This window comes from Barbus barbus (genome assembly GCF_936440315.1).
Source record: "Barbus barbus genome assembly, chromosome: 6".
Classification (NCBI taxonomy): Eukaryota; Metazoa; Chordata; class Actinopteri; order Cypriniformes; family Cyprinidae; genus Barbus; species Barbus barbus.
In genome coordinates this window covers 37,267,543-37,273,543 of record NC_136734.1, presented here as the reverse complement: position 1 = coordinate 37,273,543, position 6,001 = coordinate 37,267,543, and positions in this window count along the sequence as shown.

The following is a 6,001-nucleotide window of genomic DNA, read 5'->3' as shown; positions in this document are numbered from 1 at the left end:
AAATGCACAAAAATTATTTTTGCTTATGCACAAGAAAAACCCAACACTATACACGCAGCTGCAACACTTTAACTCACTTATTAGAGTCTGGAGAACAATGCAAAATCACTTACATACATACATACAAAAGTACCTAATCTCGCCATCATAGAAAACAACATTCTGTATGATGTATAAGCCTGTTTCCTCATTGGGGACCTAAATTTCCTGGTATTACTATACTTGTGGAGTCATTTGGTCTCCATAACGTATAGGATTACTAACACACAAACACACACACATTTAATATAAATCAAGAAAATTCATACAACAAATGAGACCTTATTGTAAAACATTACCAAACTGTGTTAATGGTGTCCCCGGTTTCACAGAAAAGGCTTAAGACCAGCCCCAGACTAAAATGTAATTCTGAGCGGTTTCAACTGAAATAAACTTGCACTGACTGATCTTTAAAAATGCCAGTGCCTTTGTGTTGTCTCAAGATGCACACCAGTAATGTTTTTTCTAAGGCATGTTAATGAAAATGACTTAAATGTCCTAATTGAACTATGGCCTAATCTTGGCTTAGTCTAAGCCCTGTCTGTGAAACCAGGCCATAAATTCTCAAACCTTTACTAGCACCAACATTAAACAGGACCTCCAGCATTAGTGAATGCAAGTTTGACTAAATAAATAAAGGTCCCAATGAACTTGCTGGGAAGTGCTGTTTGTCAGTGTCCCAGAATCTCTGTACAAGAAGAACTGTATAAGAAAGTGTATTTTAGTTTAGACGACAAATACATTTCAAGTGCATTAATGCTAACTAATGTATTTTAGATGGGGGTACTTAAGTGTGTTCTTAAAAATTAAAGTCAATTATTTTACACGTGCTTTAGTATACTGATAAATATATCAAAATAAGTGTACTTATTTAAAACACAATAAGATCATAATTATGTAAAATGTATGTTTAAGTAATACTTAATTAGATATTATTATAAAGTGCATTTTTAAAAAGTGCACTTAAGTATGTTAACACCTATTGTCATTAAAGTGTACTCTCTTTAAGTACACTTAAGTGGCCTTTAATTTATATTATAATATATTATCTGCAAGTGCACTTTTTAAAAAGTATACTTTTAATAATTGAAGTACACAAAAAGTACACTTTTACTGCAATTAAGCACACTTCTTTTTCACAAGGGAGATGAAGGCTGCACATGAGTGCTCCATTCTGTCTGAAATTACATACGGTCAGAGTTTAATAAAGCATTAACCATTGATAAAGCACATTCTGTAAGCATCAGATGTGTGTAATATGAGTGCAGTCTGGTCATATTAACCCACCCATAAGTTATATTTGACATGTTATTGTTTCCTGCCATTTACAAATATTATAATGCCTCATCCGTGGCTTCATGAGATGGTTAAGTGTCCATCAGATGGCAGTAGGTCATTCAGATATTTTTGTTTAATTTTTACCACATTGACTTTAATATGATTTCCACAAGGCACCCAGATAGTTATTTTGCATCAAATCCTATGTAGTGGCGGACAAAATGCCTTAACATTAGCTGAAAATAACCTGGTCAAAAAATGGTTCAAGAAAGGTTATAAAATGAAATAAAAAGAAAATAATTAACTTACATTTGTATGTAGACCTCAGCGAAGAATAAATCTATGATAATAATAATAATAATATGATAAAATGATAGATATTGCTGTGTGAACCTTATTGTTGATTTTGAACCAGAACATACAAAGTTTATTTTGCATTAAGCAGATTAAGATTTTGAAAGCATCAGTGTTTAATGTGAGATGATGTTAAAACACAAAAATCTCTTTCCAAACAAGAAAACCTCTGTTGTCTCATACTGCAAATCTCATTCATTCAGAAATGTCTCACGTTGGCGATGAATCGCACCGCTGTGTCTGAAACCTATGCCTTCCTCCTTCTTCAAAGTAAGGACACATTTACTTGGGAGAAGAGGAATGTCTGAACCAATAAAGAACAGAGAGGGGTTAAACAGTGTCAATACCATAACCTCATTTATCTGCCGCCTTTAGGTCAGCAGGGCCGGCTCCAGCCGATGTTAGCCATTAGCCCAGCCATTTGCCCATGTGTTGGAGCAAATGAGTGCTCAGATAAGTCATGGATCCGATAATACACCCATGAGCAGTTAGATTTGACTTTTAAATTGGACTGATACTGTATGGTTCATTTTGCTGGAAAAAGATCCCAGTGTGCAGTGTTTTATAATTGAACTCACACATTCATTGCAAAATATTATCTTCTTAATCAGTATGCTACCAAATGCTACACTGATTTGGAGCTATAAATTGTGATAAAATTCACTGAATGTGACTTTATCACATAAAATTCAGGGCCAGTTACATAAACATAGTCACCACGTTAGGACTGTCTTAAGAACTAGTTTAGTAGCAGCTAACCAAGTGGTAGTCAGTCTTACATTTCGGATTTAAGTTAGACCAATTTATGTTTTATGGAACTGACTTTAAAAAGTTATGACCGGTCTTGCAGAAAAAAATAGATGATTAACTTTTAAGACCAGTCTAAGCGGTTTATACAGCCAGCTACAGAATTTATGTCATTTTTTTTGTCTTGGATACTTTTTAATTGTAGTATTCTGTCATTTTTCCCCCCAGAATGGATACTGAAAAAAAAATGTCATGCTTATAGCTAAATTTTAAGGCTCCTATAATCTGTCTGCTCGCACTTTTAGCACAGTTTAGTTCAAGGAAATTATTAAAAATTATTTGAAGGGAAAGTAATCATTTGAATTTATGATTAATATATTTTTTTCCACCTACAGTAGATTATTGGGGCCTGCGAGTACAGTAGTGGAAAAAAATATGAAATGAGAAATATGATGCTTTTGTGTTCACTTTCATAGTATTCAAGTATTACATTCCCCCGAGAAACTTTGCATTTGCAAAATCACTGAAATACTTTTATTTTTTTTATTTCCATCACAAAAGTTTTACAAGTGAGTTCTCTGGGATTGCAAAAAGTTTTAAACTTTAAATGAACTTTAAAAACTTTAAATGAGCATTATGTTACCATTCCTGGAAGAATGTTCACAGTCTAATTTTCTTTCGTTTCGTATCTGAAACCTGAGTCAGCTCACTAAAGCCAGCACAACATGATGACTGATGCTAACATTTAACCAAGAAATAAAATGCTTCTTTTATGGTACATTACAATTCGTGGAACTGTTTGATGGGTCACAACTTTTTAATGAAAGTAAATTTACAATTTAATATTTTCAGAGAATTTGTCTTGAATATAAGTGTATTTTCTTTTTTCACTGGAAGATTTTGCCTTTTTTTCACTTGAAATAAAAAATAGTATTAGAATAAACCTCAATAAATTTATGGATGTTTATATATTTTTACTACAATCCAAGACAAAGTTTTTTTTTTTTTTTTTTTTTTTTTTTTTTTTTGCAGTGTTCATTATCCCACACAGATGAAAAAGGGCCATTTTCTTTGGGTTCTGAGCACAAACTCACACTCATGTTCAGAGTATCAGTGCTCTGGCAAATAAGCCATCTGCTGGGGCCTGGAGGGCAGAGTTAAATCAACGTTAGTCCAGCGCTGGCAAACAACGCTGAGCTATTGCCTCACGATTCTGAGGCCAAACATTCATCTTTCCTCTTCGTATCATCCATCTCTTCTTATTCATTTCCTTCCTGCTTCGTTCTATCGCATTTTCTCCTTCCTGCAGCTCTCATCTGTGGTCTGTCGTTCTCTCTGAGGAGTGTGCGGTCGGAGCTGAGCCGCTTAGGTTCTACTGCGGTTACAGAGGTGCTGACGGTGACACTTGCCGGCCCAGACCGTGCCCTACTTACAGAGAGTGAGAGAGAGAAGGGAGAGAAGGAGGGTGGGTAGGCTAAAGTGTCAGCAGTGCGAGGTGCTCAGTGCTTAGATAAACTCCTGTGGGATTAATGGCCTAGTTAAAGTTGGAGCTAAAGAGGATTAGCCTCCTCGGAGAGGTGGCAATAGATCCAGCATGTCCTTCAGCGGTGGAAGGGGGAGAGAGGGGGAGCTTCTAGATTGCTACTGAGCATGCAAAAAACAATCACATCTTGCAGGTTGACACAAGGTCAAAATGTCGCCTGTCACCAAGGTGGTGGAAAATGACGGCAAAGACGAGGGCGGTGTAGCAGGTGTTCTTGCAAATCGTGACTCCAGCAAGTGATTTGATTTTCAGTGGACGGTGCACTGGACCATCTTTAGCAGGTGTCATGGAGTCTTGGCTGTTCATGTATGGTCTCGGTTTGAGTGAATATTTGTGCATGGCCGTTGTATATTCTGTGTTGTTTGTATTGGGACTTCACTGGTCTGGTCTGAAGGAAGGTGTCATTTTTATTCTGTTTCCCCTAACGGTGTAAAAAAAGTAAAAATTTTTGACAGCATGGTTGCATTATAGTACTTTGGAATACATACTGTACATATTTACAAGCTTTTCTTTACTGCTTTATTCAGACATGACCAATTAATAGCCATAATACACATAAAAATAAAATCTAAAAATACAATATTGATTAGCTATCTGTGTGTACATTTTGTAAGCTGCAGTTGATGTGTGTTGGGACAGCCATACAGCACTTTATCGCCATCTAGTGGTCAGCAGAAGAACAAACGCTACAAATCGCCTTGAAGCAGGCGGCTAGAGTCGAGTTGAAGACTTTTGCAGAAGCTCCACATCGAACGGAACATTTGTTAACAGTATGAATTTAAATAGTATTTTTTTTTTCTAAAAATGTGTTAGTTAAATCTCATTCTATAAGTAGGTTATCCCAGTACTGATGTTGACTGTTAAATCAGATCATTTTCTTAAATCATAATTAAATTGATTCTGAAATTGGTGAACGAGGCGTTCTTTGACTCTCTGAATCTGGTTCGAACCGTTATTTGACTCTCTGAATCTGGTTCGAACAGTTCTTTGACTCTCTGAATCTGGTTCGAACAGTTCTTTGACTCTCTGAATCTGGTTCGAACCGTTATTTGACTCTCTGAATCTGGTTCGAACCGTTATTTGACTCTCTGAATCTGGTTCGAACAGTTCTTTGACTCACTGAACCAAGAACCGTTTCGTTTGGACTTAGTGGGCCAAGGAGCAGATATTTAGTGAACCGAGGCAGAACAGCAGGAATGTTAATAAAACATAAACTATGATGTTATTATATTTGGAGAACAAAACCAGTCTTAAGTCGCTGGGGTATATTTGTAGCAATAGCCAAAAATACATTGTATGGGTAAAAATGGATTTTTCCTTTATGCCAAAAATCATTAGGACATTAAGTAAAGATCATGTTAAATATATAGCATAGCTAAGAACTTCCTTTAGACAACTTTAAAGGAGATTTTCTCAATATCTTGATTTTTTTTTTGCACGCTCAGATTCCAGATTTTCAAATACTTGCATCTTCAGCCAAATATTGTCCAATCCTAACAAACTATACATCAATGGAAAGCTCATTTATTCAGCTTTCATATGATGTATAAATCTCAATTTTCAAAAAATTGACATTTATGACTGGTTTTGTGGTCCAGGGTCACATATGGGCAGTTTTATAAACACATGCGTAGTTAAAATTGCTATTTATTAGTGCACAAACTTTTTTTCAGACAAGAGTTACAAATGAATTTTAGCTCTATAAATGCAAATTATATTTAGGGCTAGATTGTAAATCTCTTTTTTATTAGCTGAAATGAGACACGTGAAATTACAATCATATTTATTAAAACAAAGCAATATATTTGATGAGTTTTACTGGAATATTTTAGAGCTATCACGCCACGATGTGAAAGAATTGCTTTAACTATTTTTTTTCTAATGGCACGTTAAATAGGACTGCTGAAGATTCCTTTAGAAAAGTAATCAATTTCAATTCTTTCCTTTTTGCATGCTTAAGGCATTCAGATCAGTGATTAAGAAACAAAGGAGATTAATTAAAAATACAATAAGTAGCACACAAATGAAAATAAGACTTTC